The sequence below is a fragment of the Battus philenor genome, unplaced genomic scaffold, assembly GCF_028537555.1.
Source record: "Battus philenor isolate CCGP_79_NKW_IND1 unplaced genomic scaffold, ilBatPhil1.0.hap1 SCAF_3, whole genome shotgun sequence".
NCBI lineage: Eukaryota > Metazoa > Arthropoda > Insecta > Lepidoptera > Papilionidae > Battus > Battus philenor.
In genome coordinates this window covers 10,617,355-10,632,930 of record NW_027181693.1, presented here as the reverse complement: position 1 = coordinate 10,632,930, position 15,576 = coordinate 10,617,355, and the positions used below count along the sequence as shown (strand labels likewise).

General features: G+C 31.0%; 1 protein-coding gene and 1 non-coding gene across 2 annotated transcripts in view; both read left to right on the top strand.

Moving 5' to 3' along the window:
- LOC137926840 (uncharacterized) overlaps positions 1-15,576 on the top strand; it is a 39,084-nt gene that overhangs the window by 12,449 nt on the left and 11,059 nt on the right. The window lies entirely within an intron of this gene.
- Positions 10,842-10,913, top strand: TRNAQ-CUG (transfer RNA glutamine (anticodon CUG)). The gene has a single exon. It is a non-coding gene; the product is annotated as a tRNA-Gln (tRNA).

Sequence of the window (15,576 nt, the reverse complement as noted above, 5' to 3'; positions counted from 1 at the left end):
TTGTCCGATAAAAACAAATAACGTTGTTAGAAATAACCCTAATTTTAAGGTATGTATGTAATATAACTTTGTCCAATAACTTTTAGCAGTACAAAGTCGGCAGGGAAAGATAGTAAACAATAAGTAATTTTAATATAATAATCCCCATTCAGAAAACCCTTTTTTTACTATATTCATTACGCTATTTTTTAATCCTGAAACCTTTGTTAATAAGTACATTAATTGGCATCCAATGAGTTGTACATTAACCGCTCTGAAGCTTCTACACTTGTGACGAATCAACTTGTATTATCAATTTAATTATAATTTTGTTTTTAAAAGTTAATGAAAGTTTTATTTTGGCAATTTTTCACATAAACGTCAATCTCAATGTAAGAACCGAACACTCATTTGTCACGATCATAATAAAGAATTAAAATTTAAAATACATCCACGAGCTATGACGACGCGTAATGGAATTCGTTCTCACAATAACTCGATAATTCTCATCCGCAAGGCTACATTCATTATGTAATTACTTTCTTTTTGAAATCCTTAATGCGATCAGGCGTTTGCGATAAAATTCAAGACGCGCAAATCAAATATTTCCAGAAGGTTTTCCCTAAAAACTTTGAAATTCTTGATGGCTGTTTAATAACTTGTTATTTACATTAAGAAAATAAAGTATTTACTTAAATTTTTATTTACAATATTCACCTTCATTATTTTCTTTTTCTGCCTCGTTTTAGATGTTGAATAATACTCAAATATTGTTACTGAATTTTAATAACTAAATACGTAAACAACTGATTATTATTAAATATTAACAATAAATATAAAACTGAATGATATAACATACATATCATGATATTTTTATATAATGTGAACAATATTTCTGTTGACTTTTATTGACAGAAGATGCATTGATTTTATTGATATGGTCCGAGCACCCAAAAAGCATGCTCGATCATACAATGAGTACGTGGGATGTAAGGTCAACGACCGATCCTTGACCCACACAATAACGGACAAGGCCTTTCTTCTCTACTTAAAAGGGTTAATAATTTGGAGACAAATACTTTTTTATTATCATAATAAAAAAGTTTTTATTTCAGTTTTAAGTTACACATCTTTAGTCTTTTTTTGGTTTAAAAAAATTGTAAATTTTATTACTCGTAAACATTTAAAAATAAAGTTTATTTTGGTTGTGGTAAAATTTGAGTAATTAGTTGAAGTAACGCTTTCATGTTGACCTAAAAGTTGACCAATAGCTTAGCTAATGACTTATGTTGTGAAAAAACCCAGTGCGCATTCTAGAAATTGTTAGTGACTCAATGGACAAGGAGACAGTAGTTAGGAGAAAGTGGTCGAATGGCGTCGCCGTGAACTTATCTGCGGAACCGGATGAAGTAAGACGATAGTATGCATTTTAATACATTACAGTATATTGTGCCTCCTGCATTAGACATCGAGATTCATACTTAAATATAGTCTTTAAAAAATTATTAAAAATTATACCTAGTACTATTTTTTCCTTTTTTTCTGTTATATTCGGACAATTTATGTATTTGTCCAGAAAATGTCCAATGATTAAAAAAAATTGCAAAAATGAAATATTCACATAACACTAAATGCGCAATTGATCTAGTATTTATTGTCTTCACATATCGAATAGTTTTATTCACATATTTAGTATATTCATACGGTCTTATGTAAGATGTTTATAAGTATAAGAGTTAGTTTTTGTTTAAACGGGTAAACTTAACAACGCTATCAGGTGTTTACAATCGAATAAGGAACGACAGAATGCGACTTGATATCCATTTCTATACTGATAAATACCGGTGTCCATGCTTGAAGTATTTAAAATACTTTAAAGTGTTCTTTGTTATTTACATCTTATATATGCGAGAATACGGCATCAGCACATTGTATTCTCGTATTGCCCATAAGAATGTAAATCGAACGTCGCAGTAAATTATGTGTCAGAGGACTGAATTTTGTACAGGGTTAGAGTATTTACTCGGGAATTCTCATTATTATCATCATATCAACGGTACTCGGTTCACGGCTGCACATAGGCTTGATCCAATAAGACCGGTCGGACACGCCTTGCATGTAGCATCATCCGAAGTCCTTAACAAGGTCGTCTGTTCGACTTGTGGATAGATGCCTTACACTACGTTTACGAGTATGTGGTCTCAATCTCAGAACCTAAATACCTCAGTGGCCATCTGTTCTAAGCGTTGGGCTTTGGTCGATAACTTGCGCTTGTCTATGGACCTCGTAGAGATATTCCGAGCATAGCCTTCTTCCTTGTTTAATGTTGTCTTCTTTGTGCAATAATTTAGATGCGAAATCCCGGGAAGTATCGTAATTGCATTGGTGCCCCGTACCTTAACGGACAACTGTGTACTTTTTTCGCTACGATAAATATTCTTTACGATTTTAACAGAGTAATATATAAAACTGGCTACCCAGGCAGACTACGTCAAAATTTTGTCGTCCTACCTAATCATCATCATTTCAGCTGCAAGACGTCCACTACCATAAATAGGCCACCCGCATAATTTTCGAATAGGACTGGTCGGGAGCGATGCATCCAGGACCTTCCGGCAATCTTAACAAGACTGTCTATTCAACTTATGGCATACTTACTTTACGCTTGCCAGTCCGTGGTCTTTGTTCAAGAATCTTAAAACCCCAGCAGCCACCTGTTTTGTGCGCTATATGGCCTGACCACTGTAACTTGTATTTGCCAATTCGATTAGCTATGTCGGTTACTTTCGATTGTCAACGAATCTCCTCATTCTAGATTTCCACAATCAAATAGAAAAAAAAATAACGCGTATTTTAGAGTGATCGCTCTATTAATTGATTTAATGGTAAATTAACAACGATTACTTACAATTTTTTTTCTATTTCGCACGTCTTTAGTAATAATATGTTTGTTGTGTTCTTTATATGTTCATTGTAATGCTTTGCTAATGTACCATAAATTGATTTTTTGTTTAAATGCTCCCTAACTTGGCTTTTCTGAAAGCTAGGGACAGGTGTTTTAACTGACACTGTGAATCTATATAATGTAGGAAATAGTTAATATACGATAGGAAACAAACAGCATAGTTTATACTATTTTTCCTACATTTTTTAATATCTTCCCGCCATAAAAATTTTCTTGAGCTTTAACGAAAATATGAAAATAGCGATATTGATCAAACCGTTCTCAAATATTGCGCTTTGGTAATACATTTAGTAACTTATTTTCATTAACAAATAATTTCTTACTACCAAACATCTGAAAAGTTAATTAAATTCATTATCTATAAACATTCTCTTCAAGCAGCGCTTAACGACCCGTCTTTTGACAGATTTTTTTTTTAATTTCCGAATCATTCCGTCACAGATAATATAAGAATCGTAAAGCTTTAATCCACGTAGAGCGTATCTTCGTGAGCACCGGACCGTGGCACACCGTGACGCGGGCACCGTTACCCGACACAGTCGCAGCGCTGTTCACCCGTGAACTATCTATGCTACAACATGTCAATAAGCTCCTTGCATAAAGATATACAACCTTATCGTCTTAAAAAACCTCATGTTTAGTTGCTTTTGATTTAATAATTGTGCAAATATTTTGAAGTTTATGGCCCAATAAATAAAAGTGGATAGCATACCAAAATTAAAGTAAAGATTATAGTCGTGGCGTTTAAAGCGAGTTAAGTGAAACTTGAAATCGGAATACCAGAAAGATAATCACTGAAGTGTTGATATTATATTTTTTTTTCGACATATTGTACAGTTTTGCTTTGACCAATTTGCCATAAAGTAATACTGTAAATTATAAAAGGCATGATGACATACGCGAGAAATATACAGTTACATCGCATTGTAAGCGAAGTCATCGGTAATCTGTGGCGAGGAATGCGGCGAACGCGTTACGAACAGACGCCATTACCAGTGACAAGTTATTAACGATACAATTGTTACAATTTGTCATATCATTGTAAAACTTTAGTTCTGCATTCTTTATCTTGCATTTTTTGTAAGCAAAAATTTGTTTCGAAAAATTTCAAACAAATACTTTGTTTCGTAAATATGCAGACTTTGACATAAATTACGAGTATCTCTGGAGAAATGAATATCTTCACTTGTAATGATCACAACACAACGTTGTCGTATTTTAACATTAATATTTTAAGTAGAAAGTCTTGAGGATAATAAAAGGTTGTTATTTCTTAGATTTTTTGTCGCGTTTATTATAATTAGCAGATGAACGCTGTGGCCATAAGGTTCGGGAGTGGAAATCACGGAAGACCTGTCAATCGTAGCGCGGAACGTCAAACTACAAGATGGACACTTGACAAGGCTAAGATAGTTTCTCGTGGAAAGCTGTGAAGGAATCCCATGTCCAGCTGTAGACGTACTATGGCAGTAATAATAATATAATATTGAACTTTGTAAACATGCAGATTTTTATGTAAATAATGTTCTGGATACATTGCGTATGGCAAAAATCTTGAAAATAAAAGTACAACGATACATCATAGTTTCTTTTTGCTGTCAGTAATTATGTTTTTAAGCATTATAATATTTTAATTTCGCCATAATTAATTTCGTTTCCTGTTATGAATATTTCTTTGTTCATCGTCAAGTCGTTTATTAATGCTAGTTAATCCCGCACAATCGTTGCGTAGTATTCACAACCATGACTGCACGATTTCCTGACAAAAGACGTGCCACCGGAAAATATACGTACAAAAGGCAGGATCACAATGAGACAAATCATTCAGAACGTGAAGATAACGACCGCTTCAAAAGAGCTAATAAACAACACCATCATAATTTAATAATTTATTGCTTGACTTCACTATGGATCATTGTTTATCATAATTCTACTTTTACTAGTGTATGATATTGACAATTGCTTAAATAAATATATCATAAGAATCAACAGAATTAATGCAAAATGAAATTTTTGTTGAAAAAAACACTAAATTGTTTTTTTTTTTGTTCTGTGCGTTCATGTACGTGTCACATTAATATACGTACGACATCAATGAGGGGATATATCATAATCGCCACGCTTGGAAGCTGTTATGGTACACAGAGGATGCTGTTGCCGAGCTGTAGGGAATTTGTTTGTGAGCAATGTCAATTTTTAATAATTAATGTACAAAGTGTGAATTATATAAGACTATCCCGGGAATCGCACCCGCGGCGTACTATTGCGTCTCATTCCTCTACCGATGAGCTTCCACTGCTCAATTTTTTTTACATCTCGTTTTTTATTTAAATGTCCACAATCATTAGTTCCATATGTTATATTGTTATTATTATGATTTTTGCTCGCTTTGTATGAATTGATTTCATTTTTTAACTCTTTTTTATTTTTTAATTTAACTGTTCAAATTTATATCATGATTATATTTATAACGAAGGTTATGTATAGCTGTATCCACTTATAATGATAGTTCTCATTTTCTTCGATTTTATGTAATATTTTGTGTTTGAATATAATATTATAACTGCCGCTAGTGGATCTAACTAAATTCCTATTCTTTTTTTACAGTTTTTATTATGTTGTGTAATATTTCTATGAATATACATAATGACGGTTTTTTTTCAAAGGCTAATCTTGAAGGCTTCATAAAAACACTTCCTCGTTGATATTATAACTAATTGAAACAAATAGCATACAGAAGGTTGTCTGTCGTCGTTCGACTTACATATAGTTGACACGAACTTACTCGAGACGGATTGAGATTTAAGGTGTTTCCACGTGTGATAAAGGTAAATTGGTATAGGTATTGTTGAGGATACACAACAAAGTAAACAATTTAAAATCGCCGTAATATTGTTTACTGTTTTATGCGCCTATGTTGCTTCCTAACAGTAGTCATGTCAACTAAGGGTACTTAATAAAAAAATAATTGTAATTTGCACGATTATGTAATTTCAACGTAATTCTATCATACAATGAGATAATAGATAAAATTACTGTGAGTAACAAGCGTTTAAATTGGTTATTATCGAAGTTTACCCATGACCTACACATTCTGCAATAAGTGCGTAAATTTTGGCCCATGTTAATTGGTTTGTAAATTAGACACAAGGCTCCACAACTATGAATTTGAAAATGACACATAAACTAACAGTAGAAAATAAATTTAACCCTTCTTTGCATGGTGATGGAAATTTCCATCATAACATTTAGTCAACAAAAAAAAATACTCAAAACCCTTGTAACGTAAATTTGTTGTTACTCGCAACTTTTTAAGCGACTATTGCGTACAACAAAACGCGGTTGTCGAAAAATAGCAAAGGTCACTGTGAATTACCAGACCTAGAACTTGTTATGCTGCTGTTTGTTGAGACTGGAAGAAAGGAGCGAGATTTTAAATTGTTTTATGGAAATAAACGGAGATATAAAATACAATAAAAAATGAAAATGAGTGGAAAAAAGGTTTGTTTTCATGTTTTTGTTATTTTATGTACAATTTATATCAAAACACTATAAATGAATTTCTCAAAACGTTGTGATAGAAATTTACATCACTATGCAGTAACTTCACTTGTAATGTATGGGAATTTTTTTTTGTAAATGTTTATTTTATGTTGTTTTTTGGGGAAACTTGAATGAAAGAGATATTGAAGATTATCTTTGTAAGTTATAAGGTGGTTGGCTCTCAGAAGATGGTCTTAATGACCAAGATTCCGATGATGAAAACCATGATGCTGATGAAATTATAAGTGTTGCAGGAGGAGAATGATGATGACGATGTGGATGAAACTGCTGACATTGAACCTCCTCTTGTAAAACCAGACGATCAAGAACCCTCTCACACATCAAATTCATCTAATTTGCAGTCTTCATCCAGTTTTCCATTTGACAAAAGAAACTTGATTTGGAAAAAAAGGAATCTGGTGTGTGACACAGATAAAATTACTTTCTTGGGTAGTTCTGCTGCTTCAGGTGGTCTATCACACCTAGAAACTCCATATCAATGTTTTAACCATTTTATCACTGAAGATTTTATCAAAACATTACTAAAGGAGACAAATTTATATAAAAAACAGAGTAATCCCAGTTCATCTATATCATTTACAGAATATGATTTGTATAAGTTTTTTGGTATATTATTATACATGCCAGTAATCAAATTTCCTAGCACAAGATCATACTGGTATACATACTGATATTACGTGTCCGTTTACTGTCCAAGAATACAATAAACATATGGGAGGAGTAGATCTCATGGATAGCTTTTTGGGCAGAAATCATATAAAAATGGGGTCTAAAAAGTGGTATTTGCGTATTTTTTTCATCTATTTAATCTTGCTATTATAAACTCTTGGATTGTTTATAAAAAAAATGCTCAAGAAAGTGATGAACCTAAAAAGAGTCTGCTTACAATGGGCCAATTCAGAAATGAATTGTCCTTTGTGCTATGCAACAAAGGAACCACCAAAGCAGCTAAAAGAGGGCGTCCTGGTACCAGTGTACTAGAAGAAGAATTACAATCAAAAAAAGAAAAGGCTCTCCAGCTCCACCACCTCCAAAAGACATAAGAAAAGATGGTGCTGAACATTGACCAAAAGTAGGTGGGTCACCCCGGTGCAAATTTCCCAAATATAAAGGCTATTCTACAATTTCGTGTAATAAATGTGGCGTCAATCGCTGCTTAAATAAAATAATTATTGTTTTTTGAATTATCACTAAGAATAAAGAAGACTAAGTAAACAACTTTTTTTATTTATTTAGTACCGGGCTAAATATGTGAAACTGCATGATGATGTAAATTTCCATCATATTGTTTTTTACATAATACATATTTTTATTCACACTAGGATTTTTTTTAATATTTTTCCTTTAATCTAGAGCATTAATTACATCACCCTGATTTATTTTAAAAAAATAGTAAAAATCATGCAAAGAAGGGTTAACTGGGTTTGGGAGTCGTAGTGTGTAGAATAAAAAAATGTAATTGTAATACGCAAAGTGAACAAACAGCAAGTAGGTCCCATTATTTATATTCTTAGAAAAGCACTTCAAAAACGAATACATTAAAATGATACAATTTGGAGTACAAGAAAATTAGTTTTCGTATTTGATTAGGATTCAAATTGTTTCTCTCAAATAGGATTCAATTTATTTACCAAAATCAAATTAAGGTTTTATGAAAACTTTTCAGAAATTTAACCTTATAAATTTAACCTTATAAAGGTATATTAAGAATAACCTTCTAAAGTCAGTGACACATTATCAAAAGGAATCCTAGTTTAAATTTCTTCATAGTGAATATAAGATGGTCTGTAATAGAGGTATCCACCACACCACAGCCATTCACCCCCAACAGACGTTCTTGTTAATGTCATCTGAAGACACTTGATCCAGACCGATTCCTACAGATCCCATTGGAAATCTCTAGGAGAGGTATTTGTCCAGCTGTGCACGTCCAACTGCTTAAATGATGACATCATAATCATCATTAGTAATATTGTCATTGAAGCAATTTTAAAAAATATGAGTAGAACAAATTAAACCATTTTTGAATGAAACATAAGTCTAATTTTAAATTTGATTCTAATAAAACAACGTTTATCTTTTAGAACGTATTAAATAATTTTAATCAATCTATTATTTGTTGTTATTGCTTACAACAATTAAATAATAGCTGGCGTTCATTGACAGTGATCATCCGAGATAAGTTTTAATGCTCAGGCAAGAGGAGCTGGGATGTAAGGTCATGCACACTAGCCACAAGGCCAACCACTCCATGTCCACCACTGTCATTATCTGAAAGCCGAGAGAGCTTTTAATAATTGACAATTAATCCATAGACAATATTTCAATCTCTTCTCGATCATCTTCTTGCAATACGTACCAATTTACATATCGATAGAAGAAATCGACTAAATAAATGTGTGCGTCAATACGCACGCACATTTATTTAGTCAATACCATTTTCCGGTTTGCTTTAGAGCGAACATCGTACGAGTATTTCAAAGTAACTTTTTATTACATTTATACATAATGAAATAAAAATATTATTAACATTTAGCCTAGTTAGTATTTGGTATTTTAAACTCATTTCCTTGGTGATCTCCAAACATAGGAACACCACGTACAAGGGATCTTTTAAATATCCTGCCACTCATTGCTAGAACAACGGAGTATCGCCGTGTAGAGACAAAAATTTTAACTTCAGAAGCAAAAATAAATACGATATTCAATATGTATACTCTAACTTACCATCCAATTTTCAATTGAATAGTTTAATGTTGCTAATAATTTATTTTATTTTAGTGCATTTTATAACTAAATTCCACTTTATATAGCGATTTGATGATTTTCAGCAGTAGCGGCTGGTCATTTTATGCAGAAATAGAAAAATACCCAAAAAACTGGATTCCATACTGAAAATCAGGGCTTAAGTACGTGTTAAGCTGTATGGCAGTACGTAACTAAGGGTTCCCATTGTTAGTTCTCTTATAATTATATTATTAATTTTAAACTAAGTCAACAATAAAAATCTGTTCTGTTGATACCAATTCACAATTTTATGAAAAGCTTTGAGAAATCTTTGTTTATAACTAATATTTAAAATATACACGCTAGTTATATTTACTGTTTTAGACCTTGTTATAGATTTATTATAACAATCCCATTCTTTTCTTCCGTTATATTTTACAAGTATTTTTACGTTTCAAAACGTAAGCTTACGTACGTTTCAAAAAATAATATTTTCAGCTCAAAAGACCAGATTATAGTTATTAGTCCGGTACAAACCTCGAAAATTAACTGTCACAAAAATATCACTAATTTGATGTAACTATTATTTATAATAATACACGTTTGTTTAATAAAAACACGTATTCACATTAAGAACGACGCTTAAAAGTATATTGTATATACGAATTAGGGTAAAAAAGATACGTCTATAACAGATAATCGAAAATCTTTTTCATATAACTTTATTCAGCAGTAGGCTATTCGCTTGCAACGGTTAAGCGAACGTGAAACAAAGGCAGGACAATTACACATAACAAATGATTACGGCCTGATGTACAGCAGATCATTATCATTGGCTTAGCTTTGCATTGAGACCACGGTCACCGTGTCACCTCATTCTAGCCCACAAACAGTCCATTAATGATTCCATTTCAATAACAACAACACATCGGAACATCATTATTACTATTCTATTTTCTATTTTCCTATAAAATTTACCGTTCAATGCTTATCATCATTATCTATAGTGTATATTAGCTAATTATTCAAGGTAAATGTAGTATGGCTTGTTTACATTGCATAGAGCACTAATTTTGGCTATTAACCTAATTCTTTTCTACTCTTGATATTTCGGAAAGCCTTTTATTGCGAATCTTTTTGTTCGTTATTAAAATAATCAATGAACAGAAATTTACCATAATAAAACAGTTAAGCTTTTCTGAATGGTTATAAAGATATTCCGAAAAAAAATTCACTAAAACAAGTAATCGAATTAAAAGGATTACAATAAATATAAAAATTAAAAAAATATTTCATTAACGTTTGTTTCATATACATAATTACATAACTGTAATACATTCCCTACATCGAAATACATTGTCATTTTTTGCAAATAAAATAAAATGGCTGTTTGGCGAAATGCCAAATTTATCGGATTATTTATATGTACCTCATACCAAAAGTTTTTCTTTATTACTGAAAGCTTTTGAATATAATCGCAAGATAGCGCTGTAGTAACGATATATACTTTAAAAAAATTCTAAAACCTTTTATTAAAAATATTTATAAATTATTCAAATTTGTAACAAAATGAATATATTTGTTATTTAGAAACCAATGTTTCAACGGTCCCATGGTGTAATGGTTAGCACTCTGGACTCTGAATCCAGCGATCCGAGTTCAAATCTCGGTGGGACCTGGTTTTTTTTATCATAAAAATTCAATTGCGTCAAAGAACGATTTACTTAATCTAAATGATGAATTTTTAATACATAAATATGTTTTTTCTGTTCGATTTGATTTTTTAGTATCCAGTCTTTGTGACACGTAGAATATTTTCGCATTTTGTGTAAATCAGGTGAAGTTTTTCTTAAGATAATTTTATGTAGGGCACCTATTTCGAGGGAAATGGTTCGGTTCCTTTTCTTTCTGTCATACTTGGCTCCATGCTTTTTTAACTATCTAATAACTAAGTTCTTATTATATTTAAAACATATCAGAACCTAATAATTGGTATTAGTAGGTTAATTTTTCGGATACTTTTTTTCAGTAACTTTCAATGGTTTAATGGATTGTAACACTCTTTGACCAAATGATACACAAACAAATTTTGTTAGCCAACTGAGTGGATATATAAAAAGGTTCGTATATAAAAACAACACGTCCGCCATTATATTTTTTTATTTCTCAACTGCCTCTCTATATGTATTTTGCTTTAAGTAATAGTAGCTTTAAAAAATTATACATTATTATTTTACAAATAACAATAATTTTGGCAGTAAAAAATTTAGTTCTACAATATTATTTAGTGTTACAAAAATAAATGACAACCAAATAAAAAAGAACAACATAAATCGTTGCGTTGTTTCAGGCCATAGACGCTATGACGCCCAAAGATATCTATAGGGTGATAAACCATAATCGCTTCTCAGCTGAGTTGTATCGAGATTATTTTATGTCTTAGTTTATGATTAATACCTTTTATAAATAATACTTAATATTTTATTTTTTTAATGATTTTATTATACGTAAATTAAATATTCCCTAGTAATAACAAATTAAAAGGCACCTTACCCTTAATATATTATGTAGAACAATTTAACCGTCAACACTTTCCAAACAAGTTCAAGGTCCTTATTACACAACTCGTCTTTATTAAAATGGAGTTCAATTACGAAACAACGTTCCTTAGGGCTAATTAGCTCTGTTTGTTCACATTAGCTTTTTCTATCCACGAAGTAATTCTAGTTATAATTAACTACCAGTTTTCAATGAAGTTTACGAGACATTTGTGGGAGTTTTATTTAGTATGTGTTATATATATTTATTATGTTCGTAAATAAAATCCTCAAAAACAATCTTTTACTGTAATCATCTCCATTCTTAAAAATTATTGGCGAAATTCGTAAAAGCTTTTAATTTCAAATATCCTGCTTACGCCGTATATAGAGCTTTGGAAAGACTAACTATTGGTTATGGCCATCTGCTTTGACGTAAACAGTTTAAAAGACGATACGTCGATATAACCAATTCTACCACTGAAGTCGCTTCTAGTTCTTATATTCCAACTGTAAATACAAATGCCTCCTGGTACTAGAAAGAGTTTACGGACCCGCGTTCAGCAGTGAATGACTTTGTTTGTTTATTTTTGTTTTACAGGGTTATTGGTTATAGATGTAAAAAGCTTTAAAGAGACGAAAGTTTAGCTCATTTGCCAACAAAGTTTTAAAGCTTTCATTTCCAATCACTCTGTATAAAGTGGTCGTATGAAGTAATTTTTTTTTAAACAATAATTCATTTTAGTAGTTAGTGGTGCTATTGCTATATTATCGTTTATTTATTACTTTGAAATCCATTGAAAACCATTTTAAAACAGTGTGTACCATACTATAATTGGAGTTGGGGAACGAATTATTGCAATTAGTTTGGTACGTTTGTTAACATTACAGCACTTTATATGCAAGTTGCTAAGACAGTCTTTAACATGTCTTTATTGTAGGAACCTAATTTAATTTTTCAGAGAACAGATTAACATAATCAATATTAAAATTATTTTATTATGCAAATATGTACAACCGTTTAAGTTACCGGAACGAAAACGGAATAACAGAAGATAACTTACAATAAATCTTGGTTTAATTGTATCGGTTACAAAGCGATTGCATGTACGCATCTCCATGTCGACCGTCTTCTTGTGTTTAAAGCCCGAAATCTTTTTTAATGATCCCCGTTTCCACCGTGTAATTAAGGTGAGGAAAAAGCGCCGACCTCAGATTTTTGTCTCGTCGTAATTCGAACCTTGTTCTGTAAATAATGCGCCTCATATTTAGGGGCACGTTCACAAGAAAGGTCCACAACAAATTAAATAAATGTACAACACAGTCATATTTTGTCTATTGTAAATAATATTGAAAATTGATTGATTCAGATTTCAATTGACTTTAAATTTTTAATGTAAATTTGTTGAAATAAAAAAAAAACAATGCTTTTTATCTATACTTTAATCTAGTGAATTTGGAAATTGTTTAGAAATTATATAGTTATAACAATTTGTCCTTGATAACGTTTATTATTGCATTAATTCGTACTTTACTAATTTTTGGTGGAATAAAATTTTAGATGGTTTGACTAAGTTTTATTTTTCATTATATATGTTACTGTGTGAGAGTCTGTACAAATATCAATTGATATATAATTATTAAATACCTTAGTAAATATAAAAAGTTTTCATAAGACAAAATATGCATTTATCATTGCATTTTTAAAACAGTATTTCGAGCTCTAATAATAATTCGTGCCGTTCCCTAGCTATTTAGATGCATCTAGTATAGTAGTTTGAACTCATTAATTTATTAACGAAAATTCTTGTTAAATTTTTCGCTATTAAGTGTTAGGTATGTATCGCTTAAAAATGTAAATCAATCTTGTTTTAATATTACACTATTAACGTGTAACACTAAACTTTTTAAAAACTCCATATGTTAAATAAATTTGTTACAAGTAAAGAACATTATTAACAACTATGTCATGACTATAAAAATAAAAATTAATTCAACAGCAAAGGTAAAATTATTATTTTTGTTTCGTCTTCGTTGTTAGTACATCTCTAATGATTCGTTCAGGTTTGTTTTGTACAAGTCGATTAGCGCCGCGTAGAGGGAGGTGAGGTGGAGGGCGGAACGGAGGGCCACCGCGAACAATTCTCAGGAGCGGATGCCTGTTCCCATCGGATCGGTAATGATCGTACTAAATCGCGCCGACCTAATGATACCGCCGATAAATTTCAAGACAATAATGTCACATTTGCATTTAGCATGTGGATTGGAACGTTTACTTGATTTTAAATGATTACTTTTTGCAGTTTGAGAAACAATTGACGGATTTATTTATCGTCATGATATTAAATGTTTTATAATATTTTTATAAATATTATTTTTATAATTATATCTGGTAATATTGTGCTACAGAAGCTAAAATACTTATTTTATAGTTAATCTACATCTATTTCAATATATTTCATAGAAAAGCAGCAAGTCCAGTCACACGTACAGTCAAAATTAATGGCAATAGTCCAATAAAAATCCAATAGAAAAAACTTGAATAATTAGATGATGACTGTAAAATATCGAAATTATCGTCAAAACATAGCCTTAGTAAAGAAAAAATACTAGTATGTTATGTAAGAGGTCCATGAATAATTTATATTGTTACACTAGCCGCCCTGACAAACTTTGTACTGTCAAAAGATATAGGTCTAATGCACAGAAAACATAAATAAATAAAACGTATTTCAGCGCGAACACTTTTTTAATTGATTTAATTTCTTAATTATTAACAATAATCACTAAAAAATATAAATTGTTTTGGCACGCAGCAAAACTTTTTGAGTTTCATTATACGTTAGATATATGAGAGCTAAGAACAGATATTTTACAAGAAATTTTCTCATGCCTAAACAAAATTATGAAAAGGAAATATCACGTATATGAAGTTATTTTTTTAAGTACATAAACATACCTTAAAATTATAATAATTACGTAATAATAAAAATTACATAATAATTAATTTAATTATTTATTTACACTTTTTTGTACAAAATAGATAATAAATAAAATAAAAAAGAAACCGTTCACACAGAGGTGCAAGAAGCGGTCTTATCGCTCGAGGCGATCTCTACCAGACAAAGTTTGGATGGAGTTGAGAGACATGAAGGAGAGGGCACTTTATTTATATAGTTTCCTAAAAGAAAGCACATTTTAATTTTGATATTCTGCTATTTTTCTAGAGAACAAATATATATTTTTAACAGACATTTGGAACATTGAACATTGGAACATATAGCTTGTATTTGTTTTTTTCTAATTGCAGGTATTTTAATGACATAATCATTGGTATCTAATCTGTCTACCAAAGGACCTTTGTCTACATATAGACATAAGTAAGAGCAATTCCTAATTACAATTACAAAAAAAACACTGATTTCCTAGAATATCATAGGAACGCAACATTGCATTATTATGAGGGTATCATTTACAATTAGACTTTAAACGTATATAGTAGTCATATATGTATATATTCTAGTATACTTGCTGTCCCCTGCCCCGCTTCGCGTGGTTTTAAAGCTCATTCTTTTTTCATTTTTTACGCACTTGTACAGTCTTTTAAGGGTTTGTCAATTTGGGATTCATAAAAACCATATTTAGTAATTTATTATATACCAAAAAAAATTGCCAAGTGTTAAAATTACAACTTTTGCCCTTATGGGATAAATTTCTTAAAATTTTTTCTTAGCTGATCTACCCGGCGGAAGTAATATTTCTTTCAAATATATAGTCTCTAAGTCTTACAACACTGAAGATTAG